Source organism: Lacerta agilis, chromosome 6 (assembly GCF_009819535.1).
Source record: "Lacerta agilis isolate rLacAgi1 chromosome 6, rLacAgi1.pri, whole genome shotgun sequence".
In the NCBI taxonomy this organism is placed as follows: domain Eukaryota; kingdom Metazoa; phylum Chordata; class Lepidosauria; order Squamata; family Lacertidae; genus Lacerta; species Lacerta agilis.
The window spans coordinates 46396358-46411912 of NC_046317.1; the positions used below are offsets into that span (position 1 = coordinate 46396358).

Here is a 15555-nt window from a genome sequence, read left to right on the forward strand (position 1 = left end):
CTGGATCTGGAATCCCAAACACACCTACCCTATAGAACACAAAGTTTATATAGTTATGGCACAAGAGAAGAGGAAGCTGTCATGTCCAGGGTGTCCACAGAGTTCATTAAACACTGTAGATTAGAGTAATAAAAATGCTCCAGACACACAAAACATCTAACAAATTCCACAGGCTAGAGATTTGCCAACAAAGGTGCTGCTTGTGCTCTTTCCCAGCAGTTCCTTGATGTGTTCTCACTACACGACATTCTCAGTCTTTGGATATCAACACAACCTATCCCTCAGCTCAATGAAACAACCTCATAAAGAGACCAGTGTACCGAACAACTGTGTGGACATATCTGCAGAGAGTATAAAATGCTACTTCACCTTCTCTTTCAAAAAAATTATGCACTGTGTGTGTTTGTGTGTACAGTTGGCCCAATAGTGCTTTAAAATATTGTGAATCTGGAAGAGTGAAAAAAATATATATATATATTCAAATTCAACTGCCAATTCAGTATTTTTCTGAAGGGCTTCCTCCAGGCTTATTGAGTCACTCATCAATGTGTGCTAAAGATAGAGAACTGATTCTAGAATAGATGAATCTGTCCCAGGCCAGCACTGTGTTATGCACAGGGAGATCCAATGTTAGTCAATCTTCTGTGAATGTTCAGCCGGCTGCACTATCACCACGGGATGACCTCAGGCAAGGGAGAGTAGATTTCAGGTTTGTGACTTCATGATATTTTACTAGAACCCCAAAATCTACCAGTTTGGTGCAAATGGCATACACTTAGAATTTGAGTACCAGAACTGAACTGAGCTCACAATTCTTCTAGACAAAGTCCACTCCTGCTTATCCCCTGCCCCAAAATCTTTCATAATTTCAACAGTAAAATTTAGGGCATGTGAATCATTTTGTCGTGGCTGTTATTTAGCAATTAGGAGTCAAAAACCCTTGCCAATTTATTTTTAATCACCCAGAGATCTACCAGCAGATCCCAATCTACTGTCTGCCCATCCCTGCACTTGAAGATGTAACAGAATAAGGTTCAGTCTCAACCAGCTTCTTACATACGGTAGTTTCTGAACTAAGGGTATTTGACTGACAGTGTCACCACTGCAACTAAGTTATGGGCTCATTCACACCATCTGGTACCTGTCAGTTCTTCTCTGAAGTCTGTTCTTGGCTAAGGTGAAGCCAGACAGTTTGGAGGACAGATGCTTACCTTTAGTTTGTGCCAGATGTGCTGGCAGTTTGGTGCTCTATTTTCTTCTCCACTTGACAACTATGGAAAAGTGACAACACTTTCTGTCAGCAGGTGCACCAGCCACAGTCATTTTTGCTGTTAGGCCTGCCAATTTCTTTCTTACTCCCTTAAAAACATACACATTTTGGCAACATGATGTTGTACAGGTCTGTCATCCTATGCAGATATTGTTGTTAATCAGCAGAGCTTGGCTTACAGGTGCAGCACATTGTCCCAGAGTTTTAACACAGCAGGGCAATGTCTTCTTGCATTTTATCATCAAGAACAGAAGGCAAACCAGTGCTACAGGGCTTCTGATTAAGTTGCTTGCCTGGCCCACCAAAACATTTATTGAAGCTTCCTCTTTACCCAAGGCAACATTTATTCACCTGTGTATGTTTCAACCCAGCACACACTACAGATACAGCCTCTTTCACTAGTGAGCAATGTGGTAGGATTTTTTTTCTTTTTAAATTGTTCTATTGCTATAGAATAATCAAATGACACTGAAAAGAAAGGTGGAGGCTCCGTCAATTTCTACTTTGTGGAAACATACTACGGGGTGGCAGTGGCCCTACATACCCAGTGCGCCTTACCAAGCACCTTCTTCACAGTTAGCTAAGGGGAGAGCCCTACATCCAGGATTACAACTTATATCTCAAAGCATCTCATGTCTACATATGACATATAAATCATATAGTTTGCCCTTGAGTGCAAGTGTTTTATTCCACAAATTGCCAGTGTGAGGCCTGATCTAAACTGAGACCCTGACAAAGGGAATATGGAAGCTTTAACCATTTGCTCCTCCTTGCTATGGTCCCAATCCTTGTACTTGAAATTTGGGGGGATATATATCCATTAGTGGATATATTTTATTCTCTGTGTAAACTAAAGGCACAGCCCCCCTCCTCCAAAGGACAGGGTCAAAGCCCTCCCAACTTTTCATGCTGGAGTCCCAATCTGGATTGGGCCCCTGGTGCTGTCAGTCTGTGGGGAAGGAAAGGTTGCACTAAAAGGGCAAATTGATGTCTTTAGTGTACAACATCACCTACCTGTAGAGTTGGTTGCTTAAAAAGCAATTAATCAATCAATGATCATAATAAGCATTACACATAGTTTGGCCCTAAAAGCTCTGTCTTTTCAGAAAAAAAGAATAAACTATAGAGGTTTTTCCATTCAATCTAAGTACTCTTTACCATGTACTTTCTAGATCTGAAAAAGCCTAAGCAGGAACTAGCAAGATAGTCCCCATCTCTAGCTCTCAGCCCTTGAGGTAAAGAATGGTTTGTTCTCTTTTTCCATTATTAAAGCCTAATGTGACATTTGTACAGGCAGCATAAGAGGCAATCAGTAGTTATCATTAGTGGCCATTAGATCTCCACAGCTCTCGGATGTTGCCAGAACTGCTCCTGGGGCACAGATTGAGGAATTTGGGAGCGAATAGTTGGCTTGAATCCATGTATAATAATCATGTACAGGAAGGAAGCACATGAGGCCAGAGCAGAGTATGTCTCCAAAGGTTGCCCTCCTACAGGAAGAATGAAGATACACAGACAGTGGTGCTCAGACATGTGCCAGCTCAACTGCACCACCAGGAGGACTGAGCACAATGACGCGTATAGAGAACTTTCCTGTGAGGGGGGAGCCCCATGCGAAATACTGTATTTACTGTTGAAAGCCTCTCTCCTCTCAAACCATTCGATAGGATTAGAAACTGCTTGTACTCTCAAAAGAGGGTGAGATTATTAAATGCTGAAACTGTTCACATTGCCATACACAGCACAAATAAAAGAGAAGGCCTAGCTCTTAGCAGCTTACCAATTAAACAGGCAGGCAAAACAATGCTCTGGGAGCCCAAGAGGATGTTGCTAACTTAGCCTGGCTTTCATTGACACATGCTAGCACTTGTGGGCTTCATAAAGAGAGGTTTGTGCAAAAGCATCTAAATGTCTGGGGAACCAGGATTGGGTTGTGTGCCAAAAAAATACAAAGATGTAAGGGGAAGAGGGGATGAATGGTAAAGCTAACCCCAATGCCAATAATATAAATCAGCGGCAGAGAAAGAACCAAGGAAAATATGGGATAGTGCCAGTAAGGTTTTGTCAGACCACAACTGCAAGATACTCTTGCTGCATAATCCTTATATTTATGATGAGTTTTCATCTTTCAGCTCTTTAGGTTGCTTTGCACATGCACTGGGGCCACATGCACTTGGCCACATTTGCATTTAACACTAAGCCAAACCATGAAAACATGCTGGCTTCCAGGGAAGAGGTTGCAGCAGCTTTGCTACTCCTTGGTCCTTTTAGCACAGCAAGGTTTGGCTCAGCATATCATCTGAACCTGGTATGGTAGTCAAGTTCTCTCTTCCTAAACCACAATTTGCACCCAAGACAAAGCTCAGTTAAAGAGAACTAAGCTTAGGAACAATTCTGGGTGCAGATGTCACACTGAGCCAAACCTTGGCTTAGCTGTCACACTATACTATACCCTGTCACACAGGGCCTTCTTGGTAGTGGCGCCCGCCCTGTGGAACGGCCTCCCATCAGAAGTCAAGGGAATAAACAACTACCTGACATTCAGAAAAAACCTGAAGGCAGCCCTGTTTAGGGAAGTTTTTAAACTGTGATATTTTAAATGTATTTTAATGTTTGATGGAAGCCGCCCAGAGTGGCTGGGGAGACCCAGCCAGATGGGCGGGGTACAAATAAATTATTATTATTATTATTATTATTATTATTATTATTATTATTATTATTATTATTATTATTATTAAAAGGACCAGGAAACAGCAAAGTGGCTATATCCTCTTCCCTGGGAGCGCACATGTTGATGCTAAGCATTAACTTAATGTTATGTGTGAACAAGGTTTTTTTTTGCTTTTGTTTTTTAAATCCCTCTGTGTGGATCCTCATCCAGACTGAGAAACATGCCCAGCAGCCTTTTTCTGGTTGTGTAGGGCCCCTAGCTGGATTAGCATGCTTATACTGATTTCCTGAACATGGTCAGCTGCCTTGATCTCTTTGTTTTTTTGGTGTGGAAAACAATTATTCTAATAAATAAATAAATAAATAAATAAATAAATAAATAAATAACTGCCCACCCCAAATTCAGAAAGCGAATTATACTAAATATTGTGGTAGAGGTGAGGAATTCACCAGTGGGCTGCCAATTACTGTGGTGACTAGAACATTCAGGCCACTTGTGGGTTTGTTTGTTTTTTAAAAAAAGCTAACAAATAAAATATTTTTACTGAACTGTAAAACACACAAACAGCAAATATAAAATAATATAGACAATGGGTGGTAGACTGCTAAGTTTTACTCAAGAGTAGGCTAACTAAGTGAGGTGCCATTAATTTCAATGGGCCTGCTCTGAGTAACATTTAGTTGACTACCACTCCATGTGAACAACATTTGCAACAAAGACAAAATGAATATACTGGTACATATCTAAATAAAGGAACACGTATAAAATAAAAAAGGAATTTAAGAAAACACTTTCAAAACACGAAAACATACTAGCCTCAAAACTTTTAAAAATATATATTATCAAAAACAATCAGGCAAAAAAGGAAAATCGAAGAAGAAAAGAGGATTTCTGAATGTTTATTCATAGTGAAAAGTCAAGTGAAAAGGCTTAACAACTTTACGCATCAATTCAGACCCAAGGCCCACACGTATCTGGCAAGGATATTCTCTCTATCTGGCAAAGACTCTATGCATGAAATAAAAGAGCACTAGACAGTCATTGGTTTCAGGGTTGTTGTTTTTTGGAGGAGAGGTTCCTAGCCGGCCAATTCAAACATGATCATCAGTTCCCAAATTCTATATTATTGTGTGGTTGGTCAACAGGAACATTTCTAATTCCTAGCTACATGAAGTTTTGCTTCCAGCTAGAATTGTTTAAACACATCCTTACAGAAAATTATATGAGCTCCTCACTCATAATAGTGCACCAACATAGCTTTAGGATTGACACTGGGAGCAGCAGTCTAGTTTTTAGATGTAGAGAGAAAGAGAAAATAAGTGCAAAAATAGGCATGTAGCCAAAGGCAAACAGCAGGATAAGCCTCACACTTAGAATAAACTGATAAATTATACTACCTTTGTCTTTAATCTTCTACCCATCTCTCTGATTATTTAATATTTCATGGAAATAAATTGCACTAGCCTTGGGGCACAACAGGATAATCAAGCACTATCCCTGCAACATGTACCCACCTCCCTCAACAATGCATTCAGGTAGCAAGGAAAGTGCTTTAAGCCTCCTCACGAAAAGTCTTGCTGTGAATTTCTTTTCCCAGGGTTTCTGACTGGAGGGCATTATCTGCCTCATGGGCCAGAGACTGCTCATGCCTGCTCTGGGTTCTGCATTTTGAGGATAGGAGTTAGATTAGGGTATCCAGTGGGAATTCCGGTTAATCTTTCTATTGCTCACTGTTCTTTGTCTGTTATTCACTGTTCTGCGGTCTTCTTGGACTTCTGTTTGTTCCTGGCAGCTACAATTACTTGTAGAGGCTGGAATGCCGCTATGAGATATGGTCTTTGGGGCAGAGGGGTCATCCCACTGGTCTGGGGAGACTAGTGTGGCCCCTCTCCTGAGAAGGATCATTAAAGTGGACCTTGCCTGTCCAGCCAGAGGAAGGGGCAATCTCAGCCTCATGACTACCTTTCAGCAACCAAGGGAACAGAAATTCAAGGTAAGAATTTGTTTCCCCCTAGGAATCCTGGAGGGCAGTTATGACACTGGGATTTACCATTCCGAGGTCAGATGCAACTGGAATTACTAAGAACTGATCTAAACCCCCAAAAGCACAATGTTCTGAATCAGAATCAAAGCATTCTTTTTCATGTTCACTACAAAGCCATGGTGTTGCAGGCACAACAGGGTGATCTGAATGTTCATCTTACATTGCTCCCGTGAGGGTGCTCTAATCAAAACACTATCCAGGTATCGATTCACTGAGTCCACATGTACCATGACCAGGATCTTGGTAAAGACCCCTGGGGGTGATTTTAATCCAAAGGAGAGTGACGGGTACTGGAAATGCCTGTTTCCATAGCAGAATCTGCGATACTTTCCTGTATTTTGTGACATTGAGATATGCTTTCGACAAATCTATTAAAACGAACCAGTAGTTCCACTTGGACGTTTCTGTGGTTGATTTGAGAGTCTCCATTTTGAATTTAATGTATGTCACCCTTTTGTACAATCTTTTGAGATCCACAATAGCACTTATCTCCACACACGCATCATGTTTGTAAAGATAAGTAGTGGAGTGAAGATAGTAGTGGAGATAAGTAAAATACAAACATGACAAATAAAGAAACAAAAACATACAAAAAAAGAAAAATATATATACAATATATACAATTGATTGACTTCCCATCTATCCTTAAATTAACAGTTACTGCTGAGTATTCTGTCTTAACCAAATGCATCTTGCCTCTGTCTGGTTGCTTCAACCAGGGAGTGCAAATGAACTTTTCTCTCGACAGCACGGAAAGTTCCAACAAGGATCTAGATGAAACTATATTGATTGTCGCCCCCCGCCCCGATCAGGTGAGAGAACGGCGTGGTAGAGTGGAGGAAGGTAAGAAGTGCAGGAAGGAGAAGGAAGGAGAGGAGGAAAAGGATTCCCCTCCCCCCAAAATGAAGGTGAAAGTGGAGCTCCAGCAGACCCAGCCACTCTGGACCAAGGCAAGGCTGGTCTGGGGAGACTGGGATGCCCCCCCAAGGGAGAATTGTTAAACTGGACCCTGCCTATCCAACCAGAGGGAGAAGAAATCTCTGTCTCGAGACTGCGCTCCAGGATCCCTGGAGAATCTCCTTTACTATCTTTGTGCCTGGCACAAACCATTGATGACACCAGGCCTTCTGAAGATGAAGCTGCAGTGAACAATGATGTCTCCAACAAGTTCTTGTCAATACTGAGTTCTAACAAGGCACATTACAGTGTCAGGTGTGCGCGCACAGGTGCACAATTCCAGCTATCTTAAGCTTCAAAGGAATTATGCTGTTGACTTTAGTGGAGTTGGGGTTTAGCCACAGTTATCCCCTAACATCCCGTTCTTACTGTGGCGCTGTTTAGAGAAGCAGTATTTACCAAGCACTGCTGTGTTGTTAAGAGGGCTACACAGCATGCATAGTTTGTGCATTTCTAGATAAATCAGAACCACCTTTGAGTTATTTTATAATTTAAGAATGAGAAATCTCAACCCTGTGGGGATTATGCCTCCCAAAGCAACACAAGCTGGTGCCTGATAATAAGCGTGACTTCCTAAGCAACATGTAAGCTTACAACAATATAGAATTTGGATCAGCATATCTTGAAACTGACTGCCCATTCTAAATCTATAGCTATTTATCCAAATAACAAACAATTGCACTGATACCAGATTATAATGAAATAACACCACTGCTTTTGGACTCAGTTTTGAACTATCAATATAATATGTATCACCAAAAGGATAAAAAAAAAATAGCAGTGAATCTCACCCCACCCACATTTTTTTTTGCCCAGCATTCCAATTACGAGTGCAGAAATCATACACTTCACATGACATATTTTATACATTAACAGGATAGCATTTTTTAATCAGAAGATTAATTAAACATTTTATGTCAATTAAGCAGTGGAGGAGCAGTTTGATTTGGTGAGAGACAAATATTGATCATGGGTTCAAATAAAAAGGAATCTATATTCCATTTACTTGGTTTCCATCAAGTAAGCATCTGTAGCTCTCATAGAACTACAGTCTGCAAGGTTAGTTTGTTTGTTTGACTTTTAAACTACTCATTATCAAATAAAGAGCCCTGGGTGGTTTACAATGCATTGGCTTGGCTTGCATATAACACTAAACCATGGTTTATTAAACCACAACTTTAATGTGTGATATCAGCCAGCGGTTTATGGTTTTGTTTATGATGGTTAAAGGTTGCTTGAAGTTGATTTATAAACCTTTGTTAACATTACCCATACATTAGCATTACATGCTGTCAGGGACTAGCAGCACTCTGAAGAGTGTGTGGCAGAGGCAGGGGGCCAAGAGAGGGCCAGCAATCTATGGGGGGTTTGATGCTGCCTGCAAGGCAGGATCCGAGAAAAGAGGAGGAGGAAGGGGAAGGGGAAGGACAGTCTCAGATGGAGGGAAGAACACAGGATGTGGCAGAAGAGGAAGAGATTGTTCAGGCTGACTCTCTGCCATCCCCCATCTCCTAGAACCAGGAGGGGCTTGAAGGGGGAAGAGAAATAATGGCTTCTGTGTAGGTGGAGCCTCAGGTTGTGCATGCCACCATCAGATGAGGGTACATAAGCTGGTGGGGGACATGGTCCCCTTGTTACTACAACTGCTCCACAGGGCACAAATCTGGGGGCAGCTGCCTAAAGGCGAGAAGTGTGCGTGCATGGGTACCTGGAGCACCATGGGAGCTGCTGTAGGTGCTTCTTTGTCATGTGTCTTCGTTTCCTGGATGGGCGGCAGGGCACATGCAAACTCAAATCTCTGCCATTACTTTATGGTTATGAAGCTGCCATAGTCCACAGCAGAGAGTGAAGAGTGGCAAAAAAACAAAAATAAAGCTGCTCTCAAGGCTGCTCTCTCTGATACTTTTAGCTACAGGCAACAACTGATTTGGGCAGGTCTGAATGATACGCAATTGTCCATGCGTGCATGGTGCCAAACCCGGAAGTAACCTTCACACAAAACGAGGATTGCCTGTATTCTGTACTAATTAATGATGGTCTACCTGATGCCTCAGCTTGAACTGGCATTTTTATAATTATGGTTAACATTAACTACGGTCATTAATGTTAACTAATGATTTAGCATTATTTGTGAACCAGGCCACTATATAAAATAAGATTACAAAATAAATAGTATAATAAGTTAACATCTCACAACAATAAAACATAAGAGTTATTTTAGAAAACACTAAAACAGCAACCAACAGTTTTCTAAAGATAAACATTTTATACTGTGAGTGCACAACAGCAGGGCTAAAATCTTGAATAATCAGATCAAACTCCTCTGAACACATGGGTTGAACATGGGCCTCTTAACCTGGTGCCAACAGCCTAACAGTGCAGCAGCTGTCTACACTGAATTCTGGAGTTGGGGTGCCACAACAGAGAAGACCCTAGCCTGTGCTGATCACACAGTGAGTTAAACTTGCTACTGGTCTCAGACCCTGGGTTGTATTACAAGAGGAGAGAGACTCTGTCAAATATTTAGATTCCAAGTAAGTTAGGGCTTCATATATCATCATTAACACCTTAAACCTGGCTTCATAGGCAGCCAATGCTGATCCTGAAGAATTGCTGTTACATGACTCTGCACAAATGTACCTGTCAGCAGTCTTTGCTGAAGTTTCTGAATTACCGTATCTTCCAATTGAAGCCCTACATACAGTAGCCTAAACGTGAGGTAACTAGAAAATGGATTACCATAATAAGACTATCATGGTTCAGGAACAGTCAAAGCTGGTAGATCAGCCATAGCTGCAGGGCTGTCTTTATCACATGCGCCACCGGGGTGCAAAGATCTGCCCTGCACCCCCCCCCTTTTAGGTGGGGCGAACTCAAAGTTGTTGACCCTTTTTTTGGGGGGGGGGGAATCACTTGCCTGTAACAATGATGCAGCAAAAAAAAAACCCTGCTTTTGTTTGACGCTACGGAATAACAGAGCAATGGAGGAGGGGACCGGTATGCAGTGGGTAAACATTTGGTGCCCCTGGTGGAGACAGCCCTGTATAGCTGATTCCTTACCACTGGTGCTTCGTGGGCCTCATAACAATACTACATCTAGGAGTTTCCTCAGGCTATAAACCTGCTATTTCAGGAGAAGTGCAACTCCATTTAAAACAGGTTGTTCATCAGATTTCTGAACATGGGAACCGCTAACAAAAGTACCTCCATCTTGTCAGAATTAAGCTTCAGTTTGTTATCACTCATCCAAACCATTGCTGCCTCCAGGCACTGCACAGTTTCATCAGTTTCAGATGGTATGGAAAAGTAGAGCTGGATGTCATACACACATTGCTGACACTGAGCCCCAAATCCCCTGATGACCATTCCCAATAGCTACATATAGAAGAGCATGTGGGAGCAGAAGCAAGGGCAGTTAAACCACTTTATATTTGCACATCCTCTATATTTTACTTAATTTTACTTAATCATTACTTAATTTTATTTTTGGCTGCATGAATGTGCATGAAACACCATGTTGGGATGCAACTTGAAAAGAAAGAAGAAGGTGCAATTAGAAGACCAATTCAGTAATCAGGATTGTCATGACAGCTCTATCCAGCAATTAGGAAATGAAACGTTAATTATCACCCCTCTTCCCCATCGCCATATTAGTCCAGCTGTTCATATATTGATAACAGTAGATACAAGCACAAAGAGGCGGTCTGGATAGTTTGTATTCACACCATATCAAAGAAGCACATTTACATTCTTTGCCACAAGAATCTATTTACCTTGATTGATGACTGAACTTCAATAAGTCTTTTAATATTTTGGTCATTAGCAATGGGGCTGGCACAATGTCACCCAAGTGTTATTGCATTTCATATCAGGCCCTTTATTAGCTGTGCATCGTAATATGTTTGAACTTTTAATTGAGCCCTTTTAAATACTGATGATCAACATATTTCAATGATGATTTATGGAAATAAGGGTAACCCGTTAAAGTGTTTTGCACTTCAAACTTAGCAATCCTCTATGAAGAAGCAGCTCCAACATCCACGATGTCAAATACTCACTACTTTGAACCTGCAACTGATTGCTACGTTTCTACACATTGACTTTTACAGCTGTAACTTACTGATCAGTGCTTATTCATTTATTAATTAAATTTCTATTCCGCCCTTCATCCAAAGATTACAGGGTGGTTTACTATATAAAAACACAACAATATATGGCACAGTAACAAACCAAAACAATTCCACACACACACATTTTTAAAGGGCATAGGTAAAGGTAAAGGGACCCCTGACCATTAGGTCCAGTCGCAGACAACTCTGGGGTTGTGGCACTCATCTCGCTTTACTGGCCGAGGGAGACGGCGTACAGCTTCTGGGTCATGTGGCCAGCATGACTAAGCTGCTTCTGGCGAACCAGAGCAGTGCATGGAAAAGGGCATAGATCGTATAATTAGCCAAAGGCATGGGAGAAGAGGAATGTTTTTGTCTGGCACCTAAAGATACGTAACAAATGGCACCAGGTGAGCCTCCCTCAATGCTGGAGGACAAATTCGATATTGCTAGCAGCACTTAATTCATTTACCAACAGAATTTCCCTTTTAGACAGAAAAAATGTATGTACAGAGCTGAACAGATAAACCTTAGAGAAAGCTTTCTTTAGGGCATAGCAAATATGCTTCAGAAGACAATATATGCAATGTTTGCAAGTACATTGGGATCGAAAAGCTAGAATTGTTAACTCAAAAACATTTTAAGGTCTAATGAGCTGTTGAGATCCTATCCCATCTTCTCCCAGCTAGCCCACAACAGTGTTTGAGCTTTACTGAGCTTTCTACCAGTAACCAGAATGGCAGAGCCTCTTAGAAACTCCTTTTCCACCAATACCCTTGAATGGCCTCTACTTATTTATGGAGGGAATGTACTGCTTTTTCTCATGTCAGATAAACTATGCTGTCATCACTACACTTTAAAAAACAAAAACAAATTTGAGACAACAAACCACTTTCACACTTCTAAACTTAAACACAGATTACTCTATATCATGTTAATATCAATTTGATTATTTCTTTCAGTACAGATAGTAAGTACAGGTATATGAATTTGCAAAAGCAAAATGTCTGAAATTTCAAAAAGGGAGACTAGTGGGATAGGTGTCACTGGTTCAGTAAAGAGAAGACTTCAATCACAGATGAGCCTCAGAACAAACAAACAAACAAAACTGCTAAAAAAGTTAAACACCCAAACAATGTAAGTATTACTTCTGAATATGATTTGGCTCTATGGATTGGTTCTACATCCAAGGGTGGAGAAACAGTGGCCCTTCGGGTGTTGTTGGGACTCCACTCAGCCCAAGCCACTATGGCCAGTGATCAGGAATGATAGTAATTTGCTATCTGGAGAACCACAGGCTCCCCAGTTCTTGCACATTTGTGCAAGAAAACAATTTCACAATGTTTATAGCTAGAAATGGCACTGAAGACTAAGTTTATAAGAATCCAAACCGAAATCTTCCTCAGATGTAGCACAAAAGTGGGATACAAAGAAAGGAATAGATTACAAAATCCAATTGCTCACAAGGATTAGAATATGAGGGATTCAGATGGAGATTACATGGCCAAGACAACATTTAAACATTGTTGGGATGGGCCATAGCTCAGTGGTAGAACACATGCTTAAGTCCTAAGGTTCAATCTCCAGTATTTCCAGGCATGATTGGGAATGCCCCTGCCTGAAACCATGGAGAGCATCTGCCAGTCAGCACAGAAAACAATACTGTGCTAGATGGACCACTGGTCTGATTATGGCAACTTCCTATGTTATGAAGTACACACAGTAACTGGGTGATGTAACTTCAGGTCCAGTTCTTTCAATTGTGTTTCAGCCAAGAAGTTGATAACATTTTAATATTGTGTTTATAAATGAAGTAATTAATGGAATGGTGATAGCAATGAATCTATTAAGCTAAGGAGACAGTAGGAACCTGCACTCTGCTCCTGTTGTACCAATTGCTTGTCGAGTGGTTGGCAAGAATTAAAATTGTGCTGTCAGACTACATTTCGCATGATTACACACCTTTAAAGTTGATCAGGAAGAAAATAAATTCTGATACATGGCAGGAATTGAAAAGAATAATCTCAGGCAGTGAGAATCTGTGAGCCATTTTGAGGGCTTGTTTTCCAATGTGTTGGTTCTTTCAACACTTGATCTGGGGAAGATAAGGTGGCACTGCTAACCCCCCCTTACTCCACTACGCATAATATCCATCTCTCTTGTTGGGGAGATCTGTATTATTTCCCCCCACCCCCAACCTTACCATACTCCATTCTGTTCCCCTTGTTCTGCTGTTTCATAACCCAGAAGTGTTTACAAAGGTTTTTCACTTTTATTCTTAAACTGGTATTCTGTCTATTGCCATTCAAGTCAGTCTTGCTTTTTTAATCTTCACAGCCTGAAGAGAATAGTTGATCCATGTCCCTTTCTGTATGAACAGACTGTTCTCCTGTCTCCACTAAACCGTCTTTGCTCCCCATTGAACGAGAGCCTGGTTTCCTTCTTAGCCAAACCTGCAAGCAGCCTTTCAAGTTTGTTATTTATCTTTGATACTCTGATGAGAAAGAGAGGAAACAAAAGAATTCTTAGGATGGCATTGTGGAGAACTAGCCCAATGCCAGGTAGGGGTTAACTTTTCTGACAGTTAGAACCCTCAGGGGCGGGCTTAGCCTGGGTATAAAACACCCCTCCCAGTGGGCAGTAAGGCAGTTCGAGTTGAAGTGTGGGCAGGAGGAAGTTAGAGTGAGTTAAGTGCGGGGAGTTAGAGTTGGAGTTGAGCAGTGTGAGTCAAGAGATAGAGCTGGGAGTTTAGAGTCTTAGGTGGATGTTAGCAGAGAGGATAAAGAGATTGTGAAACGCGTTGTTATTGATATTTAGTTTACTATTAGAGGTATTAGGCCGGTATAGGACAACTGTTATAAGCTTATTGAACAACCTTTTATTTATCAGCAACCACAAGCTTTGTACGCAATAAACATCTTTTTAGTTCACAATATCCTCGTCTGTGGTGAATGAAGTAAGCAGGATCCAGCCAGTAGTCTGAAGAGCTGCAGCTGGGGACTGTTTGTCGTTGGTGCAGCACTCATAGACCGTAAAACGTCCGGGGGTGGGCTGTACAGGGCGAAGGGCCCGCGACATTAAAGTGGTGGCAGCGTCGGGACGAAAGATTGTCATAAAGTGGTGGTCACATTGAGATCAAAGATCTAAAGTGTTGGCAAGCAGTGCCAAGGTACAAGAAAGATTTAAGGGTGACGCATTGTGTGAAGTGTGAGGCTTAAAGAGGATTTAAGCAAACTTCTGTGAGACTCTACAATCTAGTCAGGAAGGGGATTGCATACACCTGGAAAGGGAGAAGGGGAATTCAGAGAGGAATTACCTGGCCCTAGGGTGTGGTGTGATAGCGCCTAAGACTGAGAGATTGTGAGAGAGTTACAAAGATACTTTGCGTTTGAAACTATTTCAGGCAGAAAGGTTTATAGTGAGAGGTCGGAAAAGTACGCTGGACAAAGTGCACTGAGGCAACTTTAGGCGTGACTTTGGACCTAAACTGTGGAAACTGAGCCTGAAGAAATAGTTTAACTGAAACATCCTTGATTTAAGTACAGAAATAATACCACCAAATAAATAGAAAATGCCACCTAGAAAGACTAAAACAGCTCTTAGGGACTCACAAGTAGAAAGCTCTGAAGAAGAAAATGGGGTTTCCCAGATTGAGGAAACCAGTACTGAAACAGTTAACAAAAATCCTGCTGAGGGGACGAGTTTTAAAGCCTCAGAGGAATTTGAAAAATGGAAACTTGAGAAGGAATTTAATTTGAAAATCGAACTAGCAAAGCTAGATATTGAAAGAGAAAGGGAGGCAATGGCACTGAAAGAGAGAGAATTAAGGTTACAAGCTGAGGCAAAAGAGAGAGAATTAAATATTGAGAGAGAGAGAGAAAGAGAGGCAATGGCACTGAAAGAGAAAGAAATGACCTTAAAGTTACAAGCTGAGGCAAAAGAGAGAGAATTAAAGTTACAAGCTGAAGCAAAAGAGAGAGAACTGAAAGAGAAAGAAATGACCTTAGCTATTGAGAGAGAAAGAGAAAGGGAGGAAAGAGAATATTTATTAGAAATGAAAAGACTTGAATTATCAGCTGTAGATAATAGAAACAACAACAATAGTTCCACACAAAATCCTAGCAGGGTGGATTTAAAAAGATTCCCTGACTTCAGAGATAAAGACGACCCTGAAGCATTTATCATTTCTTTTGAGAGGGCTTGCGAAGATTTTGAAGTAAAAGATGAGGAGAAAATGCAAATACTGAGAGCGCGTATTAGTGGAACATTAACAGAGATTTATTCTCAAATGCCATCTGATCAATCTAAAGATTTTGAAGCATTTAAACAGTTGGTTTATGTTAGATTCGGAATTACTGCAGAGCAACTGAGACAAAAGTTTAGAACAATAAAAAGGTGCGTGAGGAAACATTTGCTCAACTAGGAGCTAAAACTACAAATTATTTAAACAAGTGGCTAGAACAGGAGGGTGCTGATTCTGTGGCGAAAATAAAAGAGGTGATCG

General features: G+C 41.1%; 1 protein-coding gene across 23 annotated transcripts in view; it reads right to left on the reverse strand.

Annotated features, from left to right (window-relative positions):
- PTPRF (protein tyrosine phosphatase receptor type F) overlaps positions 1 to 15555 on the reverse strand; it is a 470302-nt gene that overhangs the window by 130501 nt on the left and 324246 nt on the right. The gene's annotated exons all lie outside the window — the stretch shown is intronic.